Genomic DNA, 12,343 nt, shown 5'->3' on the forward strand with positions numbered 1-12,343 from the left:
TAAATAGTCCAAACGGACTGTATTTGCTTTTCCTTTTCATTCGTTTTTCATAAATGGCACTCTCTGGCTACAAGGTCACCCTGTCACTTCAGTGTGATGTCTGAGATCTATATTTTATTGGCCTCTGTGCCGTTTTTTCATGCTCTTCGCTCTGCTCCTCCATTTTTCTCTCTCAAGCTTTGTTCTCTAACACGCACATCTTCTTTTGTCTCTGCTCTTTCTCCGAAGATTCTCTTGAATTTGTAACATTATTTCTGGTGAAAGTATAGGATAGGCACTCCTCCTCGAGGGCTTGCCACAGTGGGCTCAGCTTTATAGCAGATTAAATCTTAAGTAGAGCCCGTGGAATCTGCAGGGAGAGAAGGAAAATCATCCTTTTTTTTGTATTTCATTTGCATGCTCTCCTCATCTTTCCTTCAGGCCTTTTGGTTAACATGACCCACCTCCCATGGCTGTCTCACAATCTATCCTCTCCATAATGACTAATTTAAATGGCTTTGATAATCCGTTAGTACTATGAATTAAATAGCCATTAGACGAGAGTTCACAGGGAATGACGTGAATGGAGGATGTGGCCTGAGTCTCCTCTCCGTCTCGCCTCTCACTCTGCAGGGAAGTATATTTCTTTCATTTAAAGCATTTGTAAAAAACAAAAGGAGCTCTGCCAAAAAGCTCAAATAATGTTTTATCATTCAAAGCTGGACTCATCTTGAAGTTTGTTTTTTTAGTTTTGTCTTTGAAGACAGAGTTAAGAGTATTTCAAACAATCGGTGGTATTGAGCAGTGAGTTAAAAACACCACAATCGTTGTGTAGACTTTAAGAGTTTCGTTCACTTCACGATTAAATATTTTTCTGTTTTTTTAACAACCAGTAAGAGTACTTGTAAAATATATATTTGGTCTGCAATGTTTACATCTTTAGGTATTCCTCAAGTGGGATTTCCATTATTTTTTCGCTTCCTCTTTCCCTCAAAACTGGACAACCTGTGAAAATATAAGCTACGAATAGTCTCCTGTCATTCCACGCTTCCTCCAACATGCTCTAAAGCCCTTATTAAATGTTCTTAAAAATTGCAGATAAATCTATAGTCCCCACTTTTCCATTAACATGTAAGTGTCTTTGGCTATATCAGCTAACACATCTTTATATAAATCGAAATTTCATTGTTCAATCATTTTTAAGTAGGTGTTATTTTATTTGCTTTGTTGCCAAGAGTTTGATGAGACAATCATTACCACAATTATCTCAAATTATGATGCTATCACTTAATCTCATCCAGCGTCTGTAGCTATACCTGCAAAAAGCACTGCTCCTAAAGCTAACTAAGTAGGTTTGTTGTCTAAAACTACCTGAGTTGTTTCCTGGGAACACAAAAGTTTATTTTGAAAAGACTGCATGTAACGAGCAGAAATTGACACGTTGCTTGCTTTCATAGGAAAACAAAAAATGAGGAGTAACTTTTTGTAAGATATTATGAACCATTTATATTAGCTGTATTCCCTGAATCCACATCTCACGTTAAAATTTCATGCATCTGTCACTTTTGGAGTGGTATCACGGAGTCAGAGCAAATTGAACATTCATCCTGAGGGAATATAAATATCACATCAAAGAATCCCATCTCTTTTATTAAGAAAATGTACAATGCCAACTGACAAAGGCATCAATTCTCCCCTGATAGACTTGGCTCATGGATTTATGATTTAAAAATGAGCTGAAACCGCATGCTGAGTTTTGACATGAGGAAGAAAATAAGAGTCAACCTGTTCTGCTCTGCTTTTGCTATTTGCTTTCTTTCCCCTTGTTGCTTTGCTTATTCATTAAGTCCTCCATCTCATGTGGCACTTATTCTCTGATGCTGCAACAAACGGATCTTGACGTAGGACTTATATGACAATATTCCACAGCTCATTGGCTGAGCTTAGAATCACCACTGACGGTGATCCAAGGTTAAATGTTCGGTCAGACTCTCCACCGTCACCTTGTCTTGTCCTTCAGTAGAATGAATTACACCATTGTGCCTCCATTTCTCCCGATAGACCGTTCCTATCCATCACCCGGATTATTCTCGTACACCGATCACACCACAATAAGACGGAGATCCGGCGGTAAATTGCTGTGTCACATCACTCAGACATGATGGGGATCATCTTTGCCCTGCGAACATATAATTGTCCATTTCTTATCCACATGGACTCATGGTGACATGACCTTCCCGTCCAAAGTAGGTGACCAAGCCATAATTACTATTTTTAATTAATTTCAATAATCTTAAAATGATTATTCATTATACATGTATATTTTAAATGTTTTATTTATTGGTCATAAAGAACGGTGTGCAGAGTACTGGATTCAGTGCTAATCTTCTGGAGGATAAAATGTTTGAATCTTCCTGTAAAATCAGCAAACAATTCAATTTACTTCATTTACTTTTAAGTCCTGGCTGCAAATATTCAAACTTTTGTGTTTTTGGCCCATTGATTGCAGCAGAAACCAGCTGTAATTGTATATTATCACCTTTTAGCAGAATGTAGGATTTGTGGACTTGAGGTGTGGTCGCATATTGCAACCAACTGAATACCCTCCACTCACTCCTCTCTTTCCAGGACTGCAGGAATGTGAGCAGCCAAGTGCAAAACTGTGGCATTCACCTTGCTCAGAGGCCATTCTTACCATAATAACACTACTTTAACGTTGATGGCAACCATGCTAGCAGCCTATTTACACATCCAACAGATATAGTGCAACCTCAGCATCTACAATGTGATTATTGCAAGTCCAATATTCAGTTTGCAGTATTAGCTGCTTCTGGTCTTTACCTGAGGAAAATATCTGTCTCTTTAGCTGCTAAGTGCTCAACTATGTTCACCAGCTATAGTTGATAACTGTGTCTGTAGTTTTGGTGCTGAGCTGGTATTGCAGTGAAAGTTAACTGCTGACCTTGTGTGACCACTAGGGGCTGGTAGTGGAGCCCACTTACAGGAAGTTCTGTATGACAAGAGGGAATCAATAAAGAAATACGGTGATTATATTGCTTTCTCCTCTAAGATCACCAGTGACCTTATAGGCATCCTCTGATATTGAAGAACTGCAACTTGTTGTCCGTCGAACAGATATGTCCAACATAAATGTCAACCTGTCTTTTTAAGCATGACATCACCTTTTCTCCAGCCTGAGGTGTTTATTGATCTATCCATAGAAACAGGACCAAAATAAACATCCATTCAGTGCAGTAGGTTTTGTTTTGGACACAGATTTTTGGGGTATTATCTGTCTCATGTGTTAGTCACTGGGAGCATGGCTGCAGCTCCTGTGCATGTAACAGGTTAGCAAACACTGCCGTCACGGGAGGCAGCACCTGATTCGTGTTTTATCATCTCAAATGAAATTCTGCATGCGAGTTCTGGCACTTTGAACATGTTTGAACAATTTTCAATTTTTGTCATGGAGTTGTGTTTACATCCATATCTGATGACATCTGGAGTGTGATGAGAAAAAGATCCTGTGTTTGTATGCTCAGATTTCTGTTCGGAGTATATTGGACAGGTGTTTCCAAGGAGCTCCTCATTGGCCACACTGTGCACACACGCACTCGTAAGTCCCTGGTGGCTGTCTCTAGGCCTGGTGAATCTCACTTGGAGCAGACAGTAATGAGAAAAGGGATAACTGTGTTCCATCAACAGCTGAGCCCTGCAGATACTGTCAGCATTAAATGCACACATATAGCCACTGGCCATTCAGTTGCTAAGGAAGTGTTGGTATCCAAGCAGGAGTTGGCAGGGAAACATCCCCAAAGTTGATTCAAGAGATTGGACGCCGCTGGAGTTGATTTTGAGCTGCATCCATATTTCATTTAGGTATAGTAGCTCTCTGTAGGGAGAGAGGAAAATTACCTGGGCATCTGTGAAAAGGCTGCAGCGTAAAGTGTAGCAGGTCCAAAATAAACTCTGGCAACGTCATTATCGGCTTGTGGACATGAAGAAAAAAAATGTTAGTGGTGGAATAGGGCATAGTAGACAGAGCTGTGGTTCTGAAAGTCCACAGCTCAAAGTGTATTAACAGGTTTCCATATTCATTTTGGTCAGCAGGTCTCCAGCCGGCCAGAGGTGGAAAAAATAGTGACCACCATGACAGCGTTGTTTCCACACCTGGTTACTGATCTCCAGTTAAAAGCTGTCAAAACCATCCAGGCCTTTGCAGATGTGCCACAGAAGTACACTGTAAAACATCAGATGGGAATAGGCTACTTAAAAACAAAAACTCCTCTTACTTGAGGTATTGTGACATAAAATGATGCCTTAAATGAATGTACAGCTGAACAACTGAGAGCTCATTTAACTCATCTAATTAAGTGTCTAATGAGACATGATATGCATATTAGCAGACTTCCCAGTATGTATTCTTTTGTGGATTAACACTTCTGAGACAAATAAAAGTGATGTTTTACAATGCTGTAGATCAGATTTCTTAACTCAAGAATAAGGTGAGCCTCAAGGATCTACCTTTGGACCAATTATGTTTTTGAGGCTTAGTCAATATGCTTTACTCTCTTAAAGTTTTAAGAAATGCAATCACTTATTGTTAACCTATAGTTTGATATTTTTAGTGTTTTATCTTGTTGTGTATTAGTTCTTGTGAGTGTATATTTTAAGACCTTCTTAAAAATAAGATGCTACATCTTAAAGATTTTGTCCTGATATAATACATTTTACAGTTAGAGACCCTTCTTTCTTGTAATTTTCCGATAATACTGAAACCAATAGTAACCTTGGCGAGAGTAGGTATTCACCTCAGTCCCTAAACCCATGTACTTCTAAGGTAACAAACACTGTGGGAGAAACTTCACATGTTGTCTTTATTCTATAGCACTGGTACATAGGCTCCAACAGGAACAGCCAAAGCTCTCAGGACTTTGTGAGAAATGAGGAACAGACACTTTGTATAGAGTATGTAATTGGAAAGCAAACATTGCTGTAATGTACGTCAGTGTGACAAAACAAATGTGGACTGAACTAAACATGTTAAGCTCATTGTAGCTTTCTGAAATTGTAAATTACAAATCACTTAGCTGATTTGAAATGTTTCGATCAGCACCGTAAAAAGATTCAGTCACAGACTTTGTAGTATATTCAGTTTCTATGCTAAGTGAATATATTACCAAATGCACTTTATGTCAGTAAGTGAACACATCACTGTTCATACGACTGCGACGTTCAGCACTGATTCTGACTGTCTTCAGTTCAGTGGTCATGTTCAGTATGTGGCCGGTTCAAGCTGTTACGTTCAGTTCAGTACAAAACTAGGCCTGTAAAACCACTGTTTACAAGGGGGGTTTCAGGCAGTAAGCAGTTCGCAGCAGGTCGCAACACCGCCAGCTGCCTCTGATAGCTGCTGCTATCCACATCGTATAATCCCATCACAGAGGTAAATAGAGTGTATTGTAGCCTAAAATAGAGGAAATGGCTAACAATATGTCATGATTAATATGGCAAGTTTTGCTCACTAATATCATGAACATTGTTACTGGCTCTGACCAGATTAACAAACTCACTAATAAGCCAAAATTACTCCAATACTATTTCTCTTCATTGATCTGTTTGTTCTTGGCTCTTGTTTTGTGGTGTTTTTGGTTGCAATGGACTCACAGCAAGCTAGCTCCGCGCTGTGTAAGTTATTCTCCAAGAAAATAGGCTTCTGGTTGTCCTGATGAGTGGCTAGCGCGATGTTGTACAACTCCGGGTATTGAGACACCAGCAGTCTCACTCTTCTATTCAGCCTCCTTCTATTTCGGTTAGCTCCAGAAGTTCAGCTCGGTGAACTCAGAGGCAGAGCAAAATCTGTGCGTGTTCACGTGGCAGCAACAACTTCACACTCACCGTGATCAAAACCTTTTTGTCTCTGCCACCTTCCCCTCATTAAAATGACTCTAGGCAGCTCTGTAAAAGCCCCTTTACCGCCTTCTGCTATTGTGTTTACACTGTCAATAATGGAGGCGGCAGTTGAAACCACTCGCTGTCTGAAAGCACCTAGGTTGCAACAGAGTAGTTAAGCTTTTAGCCAGGAGGCTACTTTGTATAACTGCCGAGTTATCAACGGTGCTTTCATCCACCAGTGAGGGAGCTCCAGTGCTAAAAGCTACTGATTCGTTCAGTACTGATTCGCTAAAGCCAGTTCAGTTTGAAGATTTATTGTTAAAGACTCTGAAAGCCTCTGTTCAGTTACACAGCACGCAATATTTTACAGTGCGCCAGGCCACAATGCCTCAATCCACAAATCATAATTCATTTAAAAAAAATCTTTTAAATCCCACATTTCCACCTTCCAAGTCTCCCAGACCAGAAACTGTGTCTCGGGTGGACCAACAGCCACAGACCTCCATACTTGTGCTGCACACACAACCACAGTCCTCTGACAGAAGAAGTGGCTAAGACCTGTTTGAATTGAAACAAACAGTGATGTCTCGTCAAAACACACACTGAATGGAAAGTACACCTTCAGCAACTGAGTGCATATGAGAAATAAATCTACAGAAGTTAAAAATGCATGTTTTCTCTGAGTTAAACAAAATCCCAGAATGAAACGCATGGAGGAGAGAAATTGTGTGCGACAGACAAATGGATCTTTCCCTCTCGGTGAATCAGATTTCTGGAGGAGGAGGGGAAGCAGTGGTGGCTCCCCTGGCCTACTTTCCTCCATTCACCAGTCAGTACAACCTCCTGGGAACACTGGAGGTACAATATATGGAGGGAGTTTAGCACGCTTGGCTTGCCACCGCAAGATGGCAAAGAAATGGCTGCACTCAGGGCGTTGGGAGGGATGAGGGGAGTCAGTCTGCACACTTACTGTACATAAAGAGGGAACAAGGGCAAAAAATGGTCCAGTCATTCCTCGTTTCCATCTTTACACTTTCCATTTCCTGTTGCTCCACGGCCCTGGTGCCTCCTGTGTGTGTTTTCAGACCCAGCAGATGTTTCTGTTGTGTGCATTCCTGAAAGAAGAGGTGTGTAAAATAACAGATTGACATACATCTTTTCCCTCTACTTTCCCTCCCACTCTTCCTCCCTCACTATCTCTTGTATCCTCAGGCTCCTGTCACTGACTGAGCTACAGCAGGTAGACATCCGTAATTATTAAGGTGGTGGAAAGCCTCACACTAAAGTGCCTGCAGGTGTTTCTTCATGCACACAGCAACAGAGAAAAAGTCTAAATGTAAACCAGTACGGAGCGGTCTCGACACTGAAAGTGTTAAATATACTTCTAAAAGCTTTCTTATTTCAGATTAAGCCTGTTAATACTCTGATTTTCTACTTTACGCCTCTTCCTATGGATTTGTCCAATTATTCATCTAAACAGTCGGGGGTTGTTGCTAGGTTACAGCCAGGTAACAGGCACCATTACCAAAGGAGTTTGTTAAGATGAAGATGCTTCCAAATAAAGAAGATTCGGTACCCTCAAGCTCGAGAGTGCCATTTCTATTGTCACCTTCCTCTGCCCCTACTCCGCCAGCCTGGCAGTGTGACAGATGCAGACTGGCTCACTAAGCCAGATGGAGATGCATGAATTCGCAGAAGATTTCAATGTGAAAGCACGCTGATTTTGAATGGTGTCTCAGACAAATTCTTGGGGGGGGGGGAAATGTTTGCCACTTGCCTCACAAGGACGAGTTCCGCTTAAATGTCCACATTAAGGAGAACTATTTTTGAAAAGGTTTGCCACAAGACAAATGCATTTTGAAGTTACATTCTGGAACACAGAATTATGACTCCGGCTATCAAATGGAAAATTAAAGACGGCAAAGCCTATTCAGCGGTAGCGTAACCAAATGTGTGTGTGGTTCCCCTACAGGGAATCCAGAAGATGAGTCTTGCCGTCAACTCAACGTCTCACGGTTTGATCGCGGTCCCGGTGTGGAGGGGGCAAGAAGCCACCAGACATGATGGCACGTTTCCCTGGGCGCTGGCTGATGCCCCCTGACAGATTGAGACTGCAATGGTGTGTTCGACATCTTACATCTGTGTTTGTGTACGTCAGTGTGTGTGTGTGTGGGTTTTGTTACATTTATCAGAATAATGGCAGGCAAATCACACAGTTGGGGACAAAACCTCCATGGCTTAGCTTGTTTGTTCAAGCAAATGAAAAAGAAATTCCAAAATAAATGTATCATAAATAGCAATCATCAGTGTTTTGTGACTGATCCTCCTACTGTGGTGTCTGCTTTATCTTTGTTTTGAAGTTGCAAACTAACTTTTGAATTGCTTTGAGGAAATAAATAAAAAAACTGATAATAATTGTTTGTTGTGGTTAAAGAGAGTGGTATCAATCTTCACATTTATAGCTCAGCAAGAAAGCAAATAAATGTATTTGTACCTATTCTTTTACGCAATGCTTGTCAGTGTCAATAGAAAAGAAGCTGCACAGAGTTTTTATGCCATTTTAAGCATGCACAACATAAACAACATTCCAACAGGGGGAACAGACTATTTTAGAATCCTGTGTTTTATAGGAATTCTAAATTTACATAATAAAAAAAAAAAACATTTGAAGACAAAACAATCCAGCACAAAATACAATATTAAATTACTCCAGTTGCCAGGGAAATTCCTTAAGACTACATCCCGTGTGTGCATCTGTGTGTGTGTGTGTGTGTGTGTGTGTGTGTGTGTGTGTGCGCGCACAACAATGAAGCCTACTTTGTGAGAGCTTGTGAAGCATGTCCACAGCCTGTTTAATGAGATAGCATGTGGTATGATGCTATGTGTGTGAAATTGAAATGTGGGCTGTGCAAATTGAATTGAATGGGTTTGTGTGCGATAAGAATGTGCATGTGAGGGTCGGCCTGTAAGCTAGCATAGTTCGCCTATCAGTGTGTGCGTGAGAGTATGTGTGTGTGTGTTATGTGGTTAACATGGAAACAAGACTACATTTTATTGCCGGCAGCATAGATGGAGGAGGACCAAGTAGACTGTACACCAAATAATGTTTGAAAAAGAAGGGTTTCAAATTATTTTTGCACACGTAATGAACAAAGCGGTCAATTCAAATTCTCCGTGGTTCAACATCCAGATGGTCTCATTGGAAACTTTCACTAAAACAGTCCCTACTTTTGTAAAATCCTGAGTCAATTTAAAATGTCTTATTGAATTCTTGCAAAGTAAATGAGACCATCACTGAAAGGTCAAAACCAGAGGTTGTTTACTGATTTGACGGGTGTATAAAGTCTCGGGGTGCCTGCAGATCACTACATTTGTTGATCAATCACTGATTAGCTAAGAGAAAACAAGTAATCTCTGAACTGAACCATGTCACAGCCTGAAGAGAGGACTTCTCCCCAACACTAGTGATCCATGTGAGCGCTCAAAGGGTGGGGGGAGGAGGCGCTTCAGTCAGTGATTCACCTCAGCCTTTCTTTACTCTCTGAGCCCTCTGAAAATACCCAAGAAGCCAAAAAGAAAATACCTCACAGCTGTTCTCTCGGCAGCCAAGCCATTCCTGTGATACTGTTCTTACCCGGGCGGAGGCCGTACGCCTGAACTGAGCTCCCGATGAGTCTTTGAATCCAATGTTTCTGTACGAGTCTCTGCCTTATTTTAAACTTTACTTTAAGCTGCTTGTTGTCATTCTTTCTTGACTTCAGAAATGCTCTTATAATTGCAGACTTCCTAAAGGCCAATGAGAAAGGGATCAGGAGAAAACACAAGGAGACTGGGGGTTGGAAGTATCACGTATGGCACTGGGAATGTCAGTGTCGCGACCTTAGAGGAGAAGGCAAAAAGATCAGTCTCTGGAGCGCTTATCTTGTTCTCCATCTATAGTCGATTTTGTGACACAAGGAGCACAGAGGGATAGAAAACACTTCAGCCCCCCACTCTCACACCCCCACACCCCCCAAACCCAAAACAAAAGCACTCCTCTTGTTCTCTGGCTGTGAGAGAAGCACACAGCATGAATAATTAACAAGCAAACAAACAATAACTATCAGCTGCCTATCTGAGATTTGTCATTCATCTGTTGATGGAATCAAAAACTGTGGAGCTCAACACAGCAATATATATAAATATATATATATGGCTACTTTATGCCTTATGATCCTCTCTGGAAGCAGTAAGTTGTTCTAACTTTTTAATTAGGCTACTTCCCACACAAGTGATGTCTCATCTGTATAAATAAGATGTTGACTTCCACCACGCCTCTCTGTGTGTGTAAGAGATCATCACGATAAACACAGTAACATGGGCGATTACTTTCTCATACACTTCCAAAGAAAAGGCATTTCCCCACTGAGACTAAATACAAACGGTATAAAGATAAGACCCACATGAAACAAATATTTGAGTTCTGACTGAGATTCCTATCTGAGTCTAAATTCAAAGAAAAAGATTAAAGTCAAAAGTCTGCTCAAAAAGTCTTTATTCTACAACTGAAGTAAGAATTTGAATTCTAACACTAACAAATTCTGACTTTATTCTTTAGGGCTAACTCTGACACAACAATGAGACTTATTTTTTACATCACTCCTGCATCCTGCATTAAAGGGAGCAATATATATATATATTAATCAAACTGGTTCTACAGAGGGTATTTTGTGTTTTTACGTTACCTGAAGGCCACCGTAGTTCTCGGTGGAATAGGATGGGTGAGCGGAGGGGTATTCAGTTGGTTGCCTTTTGAAACCTCCCCGCTAGATGCCACTAAATCTTTCACACTGCTCATTTACAGCAATAGTTTTAGGAATACGTATACTAGCCTTCTCACCCAGAGATGCCTGAGAGGATCGACAGGCTACCACTGTCATATATGTCTGTTAAATATGAAGCCAGCAGCTGGTTTGGTTAGCTTAGCACAAATACTGGAAACAGCTAGATTGGCTCTGCACCTACCAGCCTCTAAAGCTCCCTACATAACAAATTAAATCCTGTTTGTTTAATTCCAAAAAACACCACAAAGTTGTGTAGGCCTACTATTGTTTGTCCATGCAGATGCAGTAATTTACTGAAGTTGATGTTCCTTGCCTGGAAACCTCTCTGGTGAAGACAAGACTTGACAAGAGACAAGACAGGAAGTTAGGATACTGCTCCAGGCAGAGAAATAATAAACACATATACACCTGTGTGAAACAGCAACTTGTCACACTTTAGGATGTAAGGTGATCATTTTAAATGTTCAGACCTGTTGGTAGACATGTTTGTTATTGTTGGATAGAGCTAGACTAAGTGTTTCCCCCTGTCTTTATGTTGGATTAGCTTCATGTTAAGATAAACTAGCTGGCTGATAACGTTGAGGTGGTATCTTGAAACCTGGCTAACTCAAGCATATTTTCCCAAAATGTTGTACTCCATTAACCTGAAAAGCCATTTAATGTGGCTCTATGGTGAAGGAAACAAATCAAGGAGAACATTTTGGACAAATTCAATTAAATTCAGAGGTATTACCGTGGCAAGTGATTCGTTATTTAAAATGTATAACGTTCATTTCTGCTGTACCGAGTGTGTGTTTATTGTTTAAGATAAAATCAAATAAGATAATCCTTTATTAGTCCCGCAGCGACAACATTTACAGGATTACAGCAGCATATATAGTGCAAACAAGAGACATAGTAAAAACAAGATCAGAACAAGTATTATAAATAAGTAAATAAGTAATAAACAGTAAAGAATATTAACTAAGTAAAAAAGTAAAAATCCACAAAAACTAAAATATAACTATAACTAAAAACATGGCCACGCCCGCAGTACCAGTCCAAATAATAGCGGAGTAACAATAAAGTAAAGAGGCGTGTGTCGGAGGAGAGTCTCCGCCCTCCGGAGCAGAGCAGGCTGCTGATGAGCCGCTCCGCTTTCAGCGACTTCACAAAACTGTTTGCATACCAATCTCCCCTCAACACTGCGCGCTTGTCCAAATTGGGATCGCAGATCTCGGAGCCGTGGATTGCATTAGTTGGACGGTGCTTGGGCACGTTTCACCCCCGTGGACACTCCAGCTGATCGGCTGTTTGTTTTAATACTTAACCTCCAGTAGTCCTAGGCTTTTAAAAGCGGCAGTTTTAGTGACATTTTCGCAGGTAAACATCTAGTCACGGACGGAGGTTTCGGCACCGAGCTGCGCATTGAGGTAAGAACTACAAGTCTCCAACTTAGACGGTGAAATGAAAATGATGAGCAGTCGCTTGTTTTCGTGACTGCCGTGTTGAACTGGCTCAGTACTTGCAACAGCGTGTCTCATGGGCAATGCTGTTTGATTTCTGCTTACTTTGTTGCTGTAAATTATATTTTCTCTTCAGACGAGCTGCAGAAACCAAAAGAACAAATTTAAAGATGAATTAAATGAGGGAGAAATCTCACCCTA

At 40.8% G+C, this 12,343-nt stretch overlaps 1 protein-coding gene across 1 annotated transcript in view; it reads left to right on the forward strand.

Moving 5' to 3' along the window:
* The first annotated feature begins 11,808 nt into the window (after nt 1–11,808).
* Nucleotides 11,809–12,343, forward strand: part of tspan18b (tetraspanin 18b) — a 44,964-nt gene continuing 44,429 nt past the window's right edge. Inside the window, exon 1 of the mRNA XM_031862393.1 lies at nt 11,809–12,109. The gene's annotated coding sequence lies outside the window, so the exon portion shown is untranslated. The remainder of the gene's footprint in view (nt 12,110–12,343) is intronic.

The sequence above is a fragment of the Anarrhichthys ocellatus genome, unplaced genomic scaffold (genome assembly GCF_004355925.1).
Source record: "Anarrhichthys ocellatus isolate YVR2014 unplaced genomic scaffold, GSC_Weel_1.0 scaffold2, whole genome shotgun sequence".
Classification (NCBI taxonomy): domain Eukaryota; kingdom Metazoa; phylum Chordata; class Actinopteri; order Perciformes; family Anarhichadidae; genus Anarrhichthys; species Anarrhichthys ocellatus.